The sequence below is a fragment of the Oratosquilla oratoria genome, chromosome 29 (assembly GCF_046742065.1).
Source record: "Oratosquilla oratoria isolate Oo_2021 chromosome 29, ASM4674206v1, whole genome shotgun sequence".
NCBI lineage: Eukaryota > Metazoa > Arthropoda > Malacostraca > Stomatopoda > Squillidae > Oratosquilla > Oratosquilla oratoria.
Window position 1 is genome coordinate 44,433,605 of NC_134805.1, and position 16,490 is coordinate 44,450,094.

Here is a 16,490-nt window from a genome sequence, read left to right on the forward strand (position 1 = left end):
GGTCAGGAGCACGGGTTGATGGTAGAATCTTTAGATTATGGGCATTAATAAATTGCACAACAGTGCAAAATGTGGAGATCCCCCCCCCAAAAAAAAAGCAAGTCGTGTTGAAAATTAAATTAATTCTCGTACAGTGTTGAGAAAGGGGGTGGGAGTCTTTTAGAGAGTATTGTCTCAATGGTTACACTGGTGTAAGGCTATTGTTCAATTTCCACTCTTTTGCACAAACATTAATCCTCATGGCAGTCACGTTAACGAGGAATTTTCTTTAACGTATTTCCTTAAAGGCTCGCATAGACGATCTCGCGTTGTCCGACAGGCAATCGGGCAAATTAGGTGGGCAAATGATTGGATTGCGCGTGTCTGTACTTCACCCACATCAGACAATGCCTGTCGCCTGGGGTTGCGTTGTCGACCACCGCTAGTTGACGACTCCCCGTGCGTGATTCTTGCTAATCACTACTCATGTGTACGACACACGGACTTTGCCAGGTAGACGGACAATGATCAATCGTGCGTACAGGTTTTTATGCCCACTGAAGCGAACAAATGAACAAGAGTACATCCTTGCTTACGTGCTGATCCACACTAAGTTGTAATATCAGCAGTAATGAGGAAATTAGTTTCAACTTTCAAATGTTACCCGCGAACAATCTTAGCCACGATTGTACCCACTTCTTGCGTATCCGTATACAGCAGGCGGATACGCAACAAGTGGGTACAATACACTGTTGCACCGTATCGTATCACTAGGTGGTACGCAAAGATGATACGATACGTGGAAATGCAACAAGTGTGGACCCGGCTTTGGATAGCGTTCTAAAAGAACATCTTTCAAGGTATAGAACATATTACCAACAATACTCCATTCAGTAAGTTGCAACAAAATGCCAGTTCACCAGCTAGTACCGTAGGCTCTCTAAATAGACAAATACAGCTATAGTCTTCTCTTGTGCTACAAAAGCACTGTGGCTCTCCCTAGAGTGAATGGTTATGGGGTCAATGGCGCTTCGATTTTTTCGAAAACCGAACTGCCTATTTGATAAAAGACCTTTAGACTTCAAGTAACATATGGGTCTATAATTATGGGGAAGACTGAAGTCTTTTAGAGGTTTTAAGATTGGGACAATTATTGCAATTTTCCGTGATTTGGGAGAAGTTCCGGTACTCCATCAAATATTAAAAATGTCTAAAAGGAATTTTTTTGTTACTTGGCGGCAGGTTTGAATTCATGGGATAAATAATATCTTCTGGAGATGTTGGCAAAGGTAAAGATATTGCATGTTCGAGTTCTTCGAGGGACTAAAATCTACCGTTTCCAAATTTGCTGATGACACAAAACTGTGCGGAGTGGCAAATGATCACTCAAACCAATTAGATATTCAAGAAGATTTAGATCAATTACAGCAATGGTCTGAAAAGTGGCTAATGAAATTTAACACAAGTAAATGCAAGGTAATGCACATAGGTAAAAATAACAGTAAGTACGATTACAAGTTATTTGGAAATTCGTTAACAAAAGTGAATAGTGAAAAAGAACTCGGCGTAATTATCAGTAACGACCTCAAATCATCCAAGCAGTGTATTTCAGCCTCTGAGAAAGCAAACATGATTCTAGGACTGATTGCGCGATCTTTTGATTTCAAAAGTCCATCACTCATTAACAAGCTATATATGGTTAGTTCGTCTACATTTGGAATATGCCGTTTCCGTATGGTCACCGAATCTCATTAAAGACATTGACAGACTGGAAAAAGTACAACGGTGAGCCACAAAACTGATTCCAAATATCAGAAATAAATCATTCGAAAATCGACTAATACATATGAATCTATTTTCCCTAAAAAAAAAAGCGTAGACTCGGGGGTGATTTCATACAGTTCTTTGATATTCTAAAAGGAATTGACAGCATCAAAAGTGACAAAATTTTAACACTGGATGAGAATCAGACAAGAAATAATGGCCTCAAACTGTCCAGAAATAGATTCAATTTGGAAGTAAGTAGAAACAACTTTGCCAACCGTGTAGTTAATGAATGGAATAAACTTCCTGCACAGGTAGTGCAATGTAATTCAGTTCAAAGCTTTATGAATCATTTAGATAAACACCTAAGCAAGATGCTGTAATGATTATAATTTATTTTATATTATTTGTTTTTGTTTTGTTATCATTTGTCTGTCTGATTTATTATTAGTTATATATGTCAATTTATTATCATTTACTATTTACCTGTTTGTTTATTATTTAACTATACCTATACATTTATTTATGTATTTTATTTGTTATTTACATTATTACAGTTTTTATTTATTGTTTTATTATTATGATTTTTTTTTTCTTTCGAATCCGACCTAGATATGGACCAAAAGGTCTCCTGTCGGCATGCTCCGCCTTTGTAATCCTTTGAGTTAGAGCTAGTAGGAAGAACAATCGTGCTATTGTTCTTGATGGTTTGAAATGAAGTAGAGTACCGAAAGGACTCTTGATATATTTGCAAAGTACTTACCAAAAGCTTCGGCTACCTCCCCTGTATTAGATATTTGTGCCTTGTGCTGTCAGTATAAGTAAACTGTAAATGATACATATTCACCTTGCAATTTTTCTATTCTATTCCAGACCAGAGACAGGAGTATCGTATTTTAAATCGCTGATATATCTAATAAATAATTCCCTTCTTGCTTCTTTATATGTTCTCTTTTGCAAGACCTCATCTATAGGTAATTTTATTAACAAGACAAGGGTATCTACGATATCTTTTATAACAAGTTCGTTATTTTCCGGATCAATGCCAAAGAATTGTTCCTCCAAGAATCTATAGGATTACGAGGACTGCCTGATATATCTAATAAATAATTCCCTTCTTGCTTCTTTAAATGTTCTCTTTTGCAAGACCTCTTCTATGGGTAATTTCATTAACAAGACAAGGGTATCTACGATATCTTTTGTAATAAGTTCGTTATTTTCCGGATCAATGCCAAATAATTGTTCCTCTAAGAAACTATTGGATTACGAGGACTGCCTGATGTTCTAGGTATAGACATAGTGGCTCCATACATCAAAATATTCAAAAAGATGTTTAAATGCTGATAAAGGACTTTGAAATTGTTTGACGTTACAATCAACTTTAGTCGAGCTATGGAGCAGGCCCCAATCTGCCTTGCCTCTCTTCCACTTAGGTAAACACGGTGGGTGGAGAGCCCCCGTCCGAGGGGACTCGGGGAGGAGCCCCCGCCCGAGGGGACTCGGGGAGGAGCCCCCGCCCGAGGGGACTCGGGGAGGAGCCCCCGCCCGAGGGGACTCGGGGGCCTCGGGAAGGAGCCCCCGCCCGAAGGGGCTCGGGATAGAGCCCCCGCCAGAGGGGGCTCGGGAGGGAGCCCCCGTCAGAGGGGGCTCGGGAGGGAGACCCCGACAGACGGGGCTCGGGAGGGAGACCCCGCACGAGGGGGCTCGGGAGGGAGCCCTCGCACGAGGGGGCTCGGGAGGGAGCCCCCAGCACGAGGGGGCTCGGGAGGGAGCCCCCAGCACGAGGGGGCACGGGAGGGAGCCCCCAGCACGAGGGGGCTCGGGAGGGAGCCCCCAGCACGAGGGGGCTCGGGAGGGAGCCCCCCGCACGAGGGGGCTCGGGAGGGAGCCCCCGCACGAGGGGGCTCGGGAGGGAGTCCCCGCACGAGGGGGCGCGGGAGGGAGCCCCCAGCACGAGGGTGTTCGGGAGGGAGCCCCCGCACGAGGGGGCTCGGGAGGGAGCCCCCAGCCCGCGGGGGCTCGGGTGGTTCCCCCCGCACGAGGGGTCTCGGGAGGGAGCCCCCGCACGAGGGGGCTGGGGAGGGAGCCCCAGTACGAGGGGGCTCGGGAGGGACTCGGGAGGGAGCTCCCGCACGAGGGGGCTCGGGAGGGAGCCCCCGCACGAGGGGGCTCGGGAGGGCGCCCCCCGCACGAGGGGGCGCGGGAGGGAGCCCCCCGCACGAGGGGGCTCGGGAGGGAGCCCCCGCACGAGGGGGCTCGGGAGGGAGCCCCCGCACGAGGGGGCTCGGGAGGGAGCCCCCGCACGAGGGGGCTCGGGAGGGAGCCCCCGCCAGAGGGGGCTCGGGAGGGAGCCCCCGCACGAGGGGGCTCGGGAGGGAGCCCCCGCACGAGGGGGCTCGGGAGGGAGCCCCCGCACGAGGGGGCTCGGGAGGGAGCCCCCGCACGAGGGGGCTCGGGAGGGAGCCCCCGCACGAGGGGGCTCGGGAGGGAGCCCCCGCACGAGGGGGCTCGGGAGGGAGCCCCCGCACGAGGGGGCTCGGGAGGGAGCCCCCGCACGAGGGGGCTCGGGAGGGAGCCCCCGCACGAGAGGACTCGGGAGGGAACCCCCGACAAAGGGGGCTCGGGAGGGAGTCCCCGACCGAGGGGGCTCGGGAGGGAGCTCCCGCACGAGGGGGCTCGGGAGAGAGCCCCAGCACGAGGGGGCTCGGGAGGGAGTCCCCGCACGAGGGGCTGGGGAGGGAGCCCCCACACGAGGGGGCTCGGGAGGGAGCCCCCGCACGAAGGGGCTCGGGAGGGAGCCCCCGCACGAGGGGGCTCGGGAGGGAGCCCCCGCACGAGGGGGCTCGGGAGCATAAAATGTCCCAAAACGTCTTAAATCAACTCATAATTACCGAAAGTGATGTCGCACAAGTGATTGATAAGCTCAAAATAAATAAAGCCCCGGCACCTGACAAAATTTCTCATAGAATTCTGCGAGAAGTCAAAAATCAAATCCGTAAACCCTTGTGCATCCTTTTCAACAAATCTTTAACACTTGGTAAAGTCACATCAGATTGGAAATTTGCTAACGTAACACCAATATTCAAGAAAGGGACAACTACAGACCGATTATCCTGACTTCGAAGGGAGGTGGGGATTAGATTAGATTTACGAGACTTATGGCCTTTAGCCAAGCGTCGAAGCCATAAAGCCATTCGGCGCATATTTATCAGTTTTAGATTAAGGAAGTCTTCTTATCGACTACTACTGTATTGACATATACACATACACACACACGTATATACCTATATGTATATATACTTTATACACACTCTCACATACGCAAATATTTGTATATATTGGTATGTACTCGTAGAATACCTTTAAGCCTAACTCTACTCCTAATTTATAAACAATGTAAGATTATGAATAAAGATTAAAAATTAATCCAGTCAAAATTAAATGCTATAACATAGGTTTACTTTTTAAAAAAATTATAATCTGTTCCATTGCAATATGTTCGTTTAAAATTTCTACCAAGGACTTATCCGATAGTGAATTAGTCCGACGTTGGTTTTCATAAAAGGGACATTCTACTAAGATATCTTTAACTAATAGGTCATCATGACAGGCAAAGCACTGAGGAACCTGCCTATCTGGTCCACTTGTTATCAGATACTTATGGGTTGCATAAGTATGACCGATCCACAACCTAGTGAAAATAATGATGGACCTCCTGTTCGTAGGGCAGTGGAGCCATGACTGAACAGAAGGTCTAATACTCTTTAGTTTAAGATTACTTGTCAAATTAGACAAGTGGTCTTCCCACTGGTATCTCCAACAAGATCTAATAATTTTAAAATCTGGAAAGGGGATTGCTGGAACAGTGGTCAAGCCTAGTTGCTGCCTCTTCATTACCGGTGATTCCAACATGGGACGGAACTCAATAAAACTTTACATTTACTCCTCTTCTACCGATTAACAAAAACCCAGCCTTTAATTTCTTGGACCAGATAATGAGATGAAAACCACTTCCCTAAAGATAAGAGACTCGTCCAGTCAGTGCATACAAAACTCATACCATGGCAGCAACTTGAAAATATATATCTTAAGGCATTTAGAACTGCCAGCAGTTCTGCTGTAAAAACGGAGGAAACTACACGTAATTTATTTTTAATTACGATGTCCGGGATCACAATAGAGCAGCCTACTCCATCTGTATATGCCGATGGCGTTCGAGTGCTCAGGTTCAAGAAAAGTTGCCTTGAGCCGAGCATCCAAATATCTTCTCATATCGTGCTGTGTACATTAAAGGTTTTCTTATCCAATGGGGATATTTAGGGATGTTAAAATCTGCCATTGCTGGAAGAAGTCCTATCTCAAGGGCAGAGTCTGCCAGACGAACTTCAATTGGCTTGGGCAGTTTTGGTCTGTGGTGTCTTATCAATTGGTAGTTTTACATATTTGTACTTTGGATTGAACTTATTAGAAAATACTCTTGATAGGTATCACAAACCTCTTTCCCGAGAATAAATAGTGGGGGAAATCCAACGTCAATATACAAGTTCTCCACAGAAGTGTGGAAAGCTCCCGTGCATATACTCAGTGCCATACTGTGAACCTTGTCCAACTTAGCTAATGTCTTACTTGCTGACCCATAAATCAGGCATCCGTAATCTATTTTACTAAGACACAAGGCCTGGTAAATTCCTAAGTTTAGTTCTATCGGGTCCTTTAGAATGTTTAGTCGAAGCTTACTGTTTCATGTGTTGAGTAAAAGTACATTTCTTCTCAACAACAACACCAAGATGCTTTACACAATCTTCATACAGCAAGATAGAACGATTTAAAAAATAATATAGGAATCTCTACGTCTTAATCGACAAGAAGGAATGTCCCTGGTTTTTTCAGGAGATTTTGAAGTCTAGTACTTGACCAAGTATTTGCTGCATTAATAGTCGCCTGAATCTTGTGGGAAATTTCAATAACTGTATAGCAGCACAAAATACTGCATAGTAATCTGCAAGTAACTCTCCTTGTACTCCAACAGGAACTCGATTGGGCCATTTATGGCTATATTAAAACAGTGTTGGGCTAAGAATGCTTCCCCGTGGGATCCCATCTTCCTGAAGGTAGGCAGAAGCTGCAGCCGAGCCTGTTCTCGTTTTTAGATAGCGTTCTGAAAGAAAATCTTTCAAGGTATAGAACATATTACCAACAATACTCCATTCAGTAAGTTGCAACAAAATGCCAGTTCGCCAGGTAGTACCGTAGGCTCTCTAAATCGAGAAATACAGCCAGTCTTCTTTTGTGCTACAAAAGCACTGTGGCTCTCCCGAGAGGGAATGGTTAAGGGGTCAATGGTGCTTTGATTTTTTCGAAAACCGAACTGCCTATTTGATAAAAGACCTTTAGACTTCAAGTAACATATGGGTCTATAATTATGGGGAAGACTGAAGTCTTTTAGAGGTTTTAAGATTGGGACAATTATTGAAATTTTCCGCGATTTGGGAGAAGTTCCGGTACTCCATCAAATATTAAAAATGTCTAAAAGGAATTTCTTTTACTTGGCGGCAGGTTGGAATTCATGCGATAAATAATATCTTCTGGAGATGTTAGTAAAGGTAAAGATATTGCATGTTCGAGTTCTTCGAGGGACTAAAATCTACTGTTTCCAAATTTGCTGATGACACAAAACTGTGCGGAGTGGCAAATGATCACTCAAACCAATTAGATATTCAAGAAGATTTAGATCAATTACAGCAATGGTCTGAAAAGTGGCTAATGAAATTTAACACAAGTAAATGCAAGGTAATGCACATAGGTAAAAATAACAGTAAGTACGATTACAAGTTATTTGGAAATTCGTTAACAGAAGTGAATAGTGAAAAAGAACTCGGCGTAATTATCAGTAACGATCTCAAATCATCAAAGCAGTGTATTTCAGGACTGACTGCGCGATCTTTTGACTTCAAAAGTCCATCACTCATTAACAAGCTATATAAATCGTTAGTTCGTCCACATTTGGAATATGCTGTTTCCGTATGGTCACCGAATCTCATTAAAGACATTGACAGACTGGAAAAAGTACAACGGCGAGCCACAAAACCGATTCCAAATATCAAAAATAAATCATACGAAAATCGACTAAAACATATGAATCTGTTTTCCCTACAAAACCGTAGACTCAGAGGTGACTTGATACAGGTCTTTAAGATTTTAAAGGGAATTGACAACATCAAAAGTGACAAAATTTTCACAATGAATGAGAATCAGACAAGAAACAATGGTCTCAAACTGTCCGGAAATAGATTCAATTTGGAAGTAGGTAGAAACAACTTTGCCAACCGTGTAGTTAATGAATGGAATAAACTTCCTGCACAGGTAGTGCAATGTAGTTCAGTTCGAAGCTTTAAGAATTATTTAGATAACACCTAAGCAAGATGCTGTAATGATTATAATTTATTTTATATTATTTGATTTTGTTTTGTTATCATTTGTCTGCCTGATTTTCATTTATTATTAGTTATATGTCAATTTATTATTATTTACTATTTTCCTGTTTGTTTATTATTCAACTATACCTATGCATTTATGTATTGTATTTGTTATTTACATTACAGTTTTTATTTATTGTTTTATTATTATTATGACTTTTTTTCATTCGCACACGACCTAGATATGGATCAAAAGGTCTCCTGTCGGCATGCTCCGCCTTTGTAATCCTTTGAGTTAGAGCTAGTAGGAAGAACAATCGTGCTATTCTTCTTGATGGTTTGAAATGAAGTAGAGTAGTGAAGGACGCTTGATATATTTGCAAAGTACTTACCAAAACCTTCGGCTACCTCCCCTGTATTAGATATTTGTGCCTTGTGCTGTCAGTATAAGTAAACTGTAAATGATACATATTTACCTTGCAATTTTTCTATTCTATTCCAGACCAGAGATAGGAGTATTGTATTTTAAATCGCTGATATATCTAATAAATAATTCCCTTCTTGCTTCTTTAAATGTTCTCTTTTGCAAGACCTCTTCTATAGGTAATTTTATTAACAAGACAAGGGTATCTACGATATCTTTTGTAACAAGTTCGTTATTTTCCGGATCAATGCCAAAGAATTGTTCCTCCAAGAATCTATAGGATTACGAGGACTGCCTGATGTTCTAGGTATAGACATCGTGGCTCCATACATCAAAATATTCATAAGATGTTTAAATGCTGATAAAGGACTTTGAAATTGTTTGACGTTACAATCAACTTTAGTCGAGCTATGGAGCAGGCCCCAATCTCCTTTGCCTGTCTTCCACTTAGGTAAACACGGAGAATGGCACCGCCGGAGGGGACTCAGGGAGGAGCCCCATCCAGAAGGGGCTCCGAGGCCTCGGAAAGGAGCCCCTGCATGCGGGGGCTCGGAGGCCTACAAAGGAGCCCCCCGCCAAAGGTGGCTCGGGAGGGAGCCCCAGCCAGAGGGGGCTCGGGAGGGAGCCCCCGCACGAGGGGGCTCGGGAGGGAGCCCCCGCACGAGGGGGCTCGGGAGGGAGCCCCCGCACGAGGGGGCTCGGGAGAGAGCCCCCGCACGAGGGGGCTGGGGAGGGAGCCCCCGCACGAGGGGGCTCGGGAGGGAGCCCCCGCACGAGGGGGCTTGGGAGGGAGCCCCCGCACGAGGGGGCTCGGGAGGGAGCCCCCGCACGAGGGGGCTCGGGAGGGAGCCCCCGCACGAGGGGGCTCGGGAGGGAGCCCCCGCACGAGGGGGCTCGGGAGGGAGCCCCCGCACGAGGGGGCTCGGGAGGGAGCCCCCGCACAAGGGGGCTCGGGAGGGAGCCCCCGCAAGAGGGGGCTCGGGAGGCAGCCCCCACACGAGGGGGCTCGGGAGGGAGCACCCGCACGAGGGGGCTGGGGAGGGAGCCCCCGCCAGAGGGGGCGGGGGAGGGAGCCCCCGCAAGAGGGGGCTCGGGAGGGAGTCCCCGCACGAGGGGGCTGGGGAGGGAGCCCCCGCACGAGGGGGCTCGAGAGGGAGTCCCCGCACGAGGGGGCTCGGGAGTGAGCCCCCGCACGAGGGGGCTCGGGAGGGAGCCCCCGCACGAGAGTGCTCGGGAGGGAGCCCCTGCAAGAGAGGGCTCAGGAGGGAGCCCCCGCACGGGGGGGCTCGGGAGAGAGTCCCCACACGAGGGGGCTCGGGAGGGAGCCTCCGACAGAGGGGGCTCGGGAGGAAGCCCCCGCAAGAGGGGGCTCGGGAGGGAGCCCCCGACAGAGGGGGCTCGGGAGGGATCACCCGACAGAGGGGGCTTGGGAGGAAGCCCCGCACGAGGGGGCTAGGGGGGCTAGGGGGGCTAGGGAGGAAGCCCCCGCAAGAGGGGGATCGGGAGGGAGCCCCAGCACGAGGGGGCTCGGGAGGGAGTCCCCGCACGAGGGGGCTGGGGAGGGAGCCCCCGCACGAGGGGGCTCGAGAGGGAGTCCCCGCACGAGGGGGCTCGGGAGTGAGCCCCCGCACGAATGGGCTCGGTAGGGAGGGAGCCCCCGACAGAGGGGGCTTGGGAGGAAGTCCCCGCACGAGGGTGCTCTGGCAACTCATTGACAAGTATCGGAGAACAATCACAAATATAAAGAATAGGTTCCTGGGAAAAACATTGTAATTTCAGGGTTCCTTCCCCAGATTCAAGAGATGGGATCAATTTTTCAACATCGACAGATTCTACAACATCGCATTCAGTGCGAACAACAGAGTATAATCCATCTATCAAAAGGAAAAAGTGCACTTCGTCAATTTCTGGGACAACTTCTACTTTCTTAAAAATGTTTCCACTTCAATGCGGCCGGAGCAGCAAAGTTAGGTAGGCTGCTCAACAACACCCTGGCCGACATCAGAAGAAGTAAACTCCTTAGCCGAGCCCCCATCAACACCTCCCTAATAGAGCATAAAAGAAAAGGGACAGATATCAACCTCTCTTACGTTAATTCTCGCAGCGTACCAAACAAATTCCAAGATCTACAAATCACCGGAGCGACAGGTAACTATCACGTGATAGGAGTAACAGAAACATGGTTGGACACATCAAGTCGAGATTTTATTAAGGAATACGGTTTGCCGGGCTACTCTATTTTCAGTTGCCAAAGAGAAAATAGAATAGGCGGTGGAGTAATCTAGGAGGGGAAAAATTCACCACGGAGCTAAACAGTCCTGTAAATATCTGTGTTCCGTATCGTCAGAGGCGTCCGCCAACAAATAAACCAAAGTGGTGGAATAGGTAAATTAGTAACAACCCCTCGCATAGAAAGCGTGTGTACAAAAAATATTTATCAACTAAAAGCCAAGACGATAAACACTAGACAGAATTCGCCCCGAAACCAAAACACTCATAAAGCGTAGTAGGAATAATCTTGAAGAGTATATTGCCGAGGCATGCAAATCGAACCCTACACAATTCTATAGTTATGCGAATAAGAAGAAAACTCTTCCCTTCTGCAGTGGACCACTATACAACGATGAAGGTAAACATACGGATGATGAAAATGAGATGGCCTCAATCCTTAATCAATTTCTTGCATCCGTCTTCATAGACGAGGACTGCTCAGAGCATAAAAATGTCCCAAAACGTCTTAAATCAACTCATAATTACCGAAAGTGATGTCGCACAAGTGATTGATAAGCTCAAAATAAATAAAGCCCCGGCACCTGACAAAATTTCTCTAGAATTCTGCGAGAAGTCAAAAAACAAATCAGTAAACCCTTGTGCATCCTTTTCAACAAATCTTTAACACTTGGTAAAGTCACATCAGATTGGAAATGTGCTAACGTAACACCAATATTCAAGAAATGGGCAACTACAGACCGATTAACCTGACTTCGATTGTGTGCAAGCTGCTACAGACCATCATTAGCGACAGTGTAGTGAAATTTCTAGAAGAAAATAAAATTATGAAAGATTCACAACATGGCTTCCGTAGCAAACGCTCATGTTTAATCTCCTCGACTTCTTTCATGACGTCTTTAGCAAATACGAGGAATGTAGATCTGTTGATATAATTTATCTATTTTTTCAGAAGGCTCTGCGCCGTTACTCAGGCTTTTTTTTTCTTACACCTAACGTAACCTAACCATTAATGTTTCTAAACCGGATATTGAGTAATAGGTGTCTCGTTGGGAGTTCCTCCCAATATTTCTTAAACCAAGATTTATATGGACTATATATATACTAGTGTAGCATCCGTGTGGGGTGGAGGCATCGACTCCAAGCTGAACCACACGCTGCTTTGAGGGCAGTATTGACATTCTACGGAAATTTGTCTGCCAAGCGTACTGACACGTCACAAGTCACGTGACCAGCGGGAACATTTCCTTAATGCGCTTTCTGCCTATTTTATGAAGGAAACGAACAATAAATGAAGACCAATTGTCAATTTCAACCACAACCGTGTTTTACTTGCAGATTTAACATTACTTGCTAGTGTCAGACAGCATAGTCTATGTCTGAAATTGCCTACAAAAACAGTCTGAATAGATCGATTTCTTCGCAGTTTCACCGGGTTCCTGCAGTGTGAACATTTTGACGAGTCATATTATTACCAACGGGTACCAATGGGTACTGCATCTTACGTGAGCGTTATCCTGTACTATTATAGTACCCCGTCTGGGGTATTGGCTGCTTGTTATTGTGGCAAAGTAGCATGCAGTCGATACTTTAGGGTCTATATGGGGCGCCCCTACGGACCAGAGCCACACATCATTTTGTCTATGATAGAAGAAATTCTGTTCATAGAGAAATGATGACACTTTTATACTACGACTGTCCCTCCGTTATGCTGTCCCCCAACCCCTTGTTGCTGTCCTGTACCATTTCTCTGAGTATTCTCTTTCTGTGATGGGGGAATTCCCTGTGGTGGGGGAAAAGAATACTGCCACCAAGTATCCCACTTGGATCGTAAGAGGCGAGAAAAAAGGGACGGGGAGAGGGACTAGGCATCCTTCTCCCTGTAGCCCCACGGGGCACACATCCTAAAGAGAAAAGTGAAGACATAAGGGGTGCTGGAGGGCCTCGGACCAGCACCCTAAGGTTTGGGTCTTTTAATGTGCGTGGATGTGGTACAGATGAGAGTAAAAGGGAAGAGATAGGTAGTATGTTTGTGAGAAGAAAGATGGATGTGTTGGCTTTGAGTGAAACTAAGTTGAAAGGGAAGGGTGAGTGTAAGTTTGGGAGTGTAAGTGGGAGGTTATCAGGAGTGAAGAGAGGGCGAGGGAGGGAAGGGGTGGCTATTCTAGTAAGTGAGGAGATAGGTAAACAGGTAGTGGAGTGGAAGGAGGTTTCCTCAAGGATAATATGGATGAAGGTGAAACTGGGAAAGGAGATGTGGGTCTTTGTAAGTGCATATGGGCCTGGCAGTGAGAAGAGCGTGGAAGAAAGGGAGGCCTTTTGGATAGATTTAAATGAGTGCATAGAGGGTTTAGGAAGAAATGTCAATGTAATAGTACTGGGAGACCTTAATGCTAGGGTAGGAAATGGTCCAATCGATGGAGTGGTTGGGAAGTGTGGAGTTCCAGGAAAGAATCGTAGTGGAGAGTTGATGGTGGAAATGTGTCTAGAAAGAGAGTTGATGATAGCAAATACAGTGTTTTGGAAGAAAGTCAAGCATAAGTACACATGGGAGAGGGTGGTGGAGGGAAGGGTGGTAGATAGAGCGCTAATGGATTATGTAGTGGTAAATAGGATTATGATAGGAAGAGTTAAGGATGTACATGTGCTAAGGGGATAGGGTGGGGGAATATCAGATCATTTTTTGGTGGAAGGTAAGCTGAGAGTGGAGGATAGATGGAGAAAGAGGAAAGGGACAAAAGGTAGGGAGGTTCTTAGAGTGAACTCCTTGAATGAAAAGATAAAGGAGAAGGAGTACGAAAAGAAGCTGAAGGAGGAGTGGGAGGGAGTAAAGGATGGAGCAGAGATGGGTGTGGAGGAGGAATGGGGATGGTTCAAGGAGAGTGTCTTAAAGTGTGCAAGGATGGTGTGTGGAACAAGAAGGACAGGGGTAAATAGAAGAAAGGGTAGTGAATGGTGGGATGAGGAAACAAAGAAGGTTGTAGAAGAGAAGAAGCGAGCATTCACAGATTGGTTACAAAAGAGGACGGGGGAGTCATATGAGACGTACAAAGAAAAGAAAAGAGAAGTAAAGCAAAAGGTAAAGGAGGCAAAGAGGAGAGCAGATGTGAAATGGGGTAGGAGTATGACAGAAAATTTTGAAAGTAATAAAAAGATGTTTTGGAAAGAAATAAAGAGAGGAAGAGGAGGCGAATCAAGTAGAGAAGAAAAGGTAAAAGGTACAGATGGAGAGATGATAATGGAAGAGATGGCAGTAAGGGGAAGATGGGCAGAATATTTTAGGGAGTTGCTAAATGTGAAGGAGGATAGGGAAGGAAAGATAGCTGCAGTGGGAAATGCGAAGAAAATGAGAGTGATGAGTGAGGAGAATGGAGGAGAAATAACGAAGGATGAGGTGAAGGCAGTTGTAAAGATGATGAAAGCAGGTAAGGCACCTGGTCTGGATGGATGCCATGCAGAATGTCTGAAAAAGGGAGGTTCAGTGATGGTGGACTGGTTGGTGAGGTTATTTAATGTTTGCTGGAGAGAGGGTAGAGTACCGGAGGACTGGAGAAGTGCCTGTATAGTTCCTCTTTACAAGGGAAAAGGGGACAAGTGTGAATGTAGTAGTTTCAGAGGGATTAGCCTGTTAAGTGTAGTAGGGAAGGCTTATGGGAGGATCTTAATTGAGAGGATTAGGAGAGGAACAGAAGGAGTAATTGGTGAGGAACAGTGTGGATTTAGGACAGGTAGAGGTTGTGTAGATCAGATCTTTGTGGTAAGACATATGTGAGAAAGCTATAGGAAAGGGGAAGGATGTTTTTTTGGCTTTTATGGATCTGGAAAAGGCTTATGATAGGGTAGACAGATAGGCACTGTGGGAGGTTATGCAGATTTATGGGATAGGAGGAAAGCTTCTGGGAGCTGTCAAGAGTTTTTATGAGAGTAGTAGAGCTTGTGTCAGGATTAGAAATGGAGAGAGTGAGTGGTTTGAAGTAAAGGTGGGACTTCGTCAAGGATGCGTTATGTCGCCCTGGCTGTTCAACTTACACATGGATGGGGTGGTGCGAGAGGTGAATGCTAGGGTAGTGGGTCAGGGATTGGAGATGGTTAAAGAAAATGGAGAAAAGTGGGAGGTGAGCCAGCTGTTGTTTGCGGACGACACTGCGCTTGTGGCAGGGTCAGAGGAGGGATTGAGGAAGCTGGTGGCAGAGTTTGGGAGAGTATGTGATAGAAGAAAGCTAAAGATAAATGTAGGTAAAAGTAAGGTGATGAGATGTACAAGGGGTGAAAGTGGCAGTAGACTGGAAGTGAACATTAAGGGAGAGCGACTGGAGGAAGTGGATAGTTTTAGATACTTGGGTGCAAGTGTAGCAGGAAAGGTGGAGTGAAGGTGGAGGTAGAATGTAGATTGAGAGAAGCGAGTAAATGCCTTGGTGGATTAAAGAGTGTAATGAGGAATAGACATTTAGGAATGGATGCGAAGAGGAGACTGTATGAAGGAGTGATTATGCCAACAGCACTGTATGGGGCAGAAACGTGGAACATAAGAGAAGAAGAGAGAAGGAGTTTGAATGTGTTTGAGATGAGGTGTCTGAGAAGTATGGTGGGGGTTACTAGGCTGGATAGAGTGAGAAATGAGGAGGTGAGGAGGAGAACAGGGGTGAAAAAGGATTTGGGAGATAGGGTTGATGAAAGAATATTAGGATGGTTTGGACACATGGAAAGAATGAGTGAAGAAAGACTAGTAAAAGAGGTATGGAAGGCAGATGTGGAGGGAGTGAACATGAGGGGACGTCCTAGGATGAGATGGATGGATGGATGGGGTGAAGGGGGCTTTGGGGAAGAGGGGAATGTCTGTTGAGGAAGGAAGGGAGAGGACGGAAGACAGAGGTGAGTGGAGAATGGTTGTATATGGATGATGTTGTGATTGCATGAGGAGGAATGGGCAGGGGGGGGTAGTATGTGTGAGTAAATTTTGACGCAGCCCGAAGGGATTTCTCCCCGTCCTCTCCTTATATGCAAGGGGGGACGGAGAGGGGGGGTCGCTGATTAAATGAAGCGGCCTTGCTGTGGATGTGCTGTGTCTTGCGACACTGCTTCTGACCCAGGGCAGTGGGCAGGGTGCAGGGATGACCCGTCATCCAGGAGGTGCTCAGATGAGAGGGAGGGTGGGAGGGGTGTGGAGTGTATGTAGGGATGAAATGGGTGGGAGTGTTTTTATGCCTTTCCCTTTTTGGCTACCTCCCTTGTAAGGGGGAAAAAGCCTTGGTATGTGTATGTGTATGTATTATAGCAAGATCATCCCTTTCAAATATAACTAAAGAGGTATGGTTAAGTCACCCTTCAGGTTCTTTGTCACTTCAGGTTCTTTGGAGATAGCAAACGAAGTAAGAACACGTACACAATTTTCATGTATGCCATCCAGTAATCGTACATAGTGGAAACCTCAAGTATTTATCTCCACAGTTATCATGTCTACACGTCATAGTTCAAGAAATATGGCTGTCAAATGACTTGTTTAAAACATGGGTGGCTAGAGTTGGTGACAACAAAAAGTCTTGTGTCTAGTGTGTCACAAATATTTGACAACAAAAATTAGTTGCCTCAAGCGTCATTATAAATCAAAGAAAACTGCGGGAATATTACGTCAGTGCCAGCTACGGGAAAGTAGCAGAACTGCTTGTCGGCTCATTCAT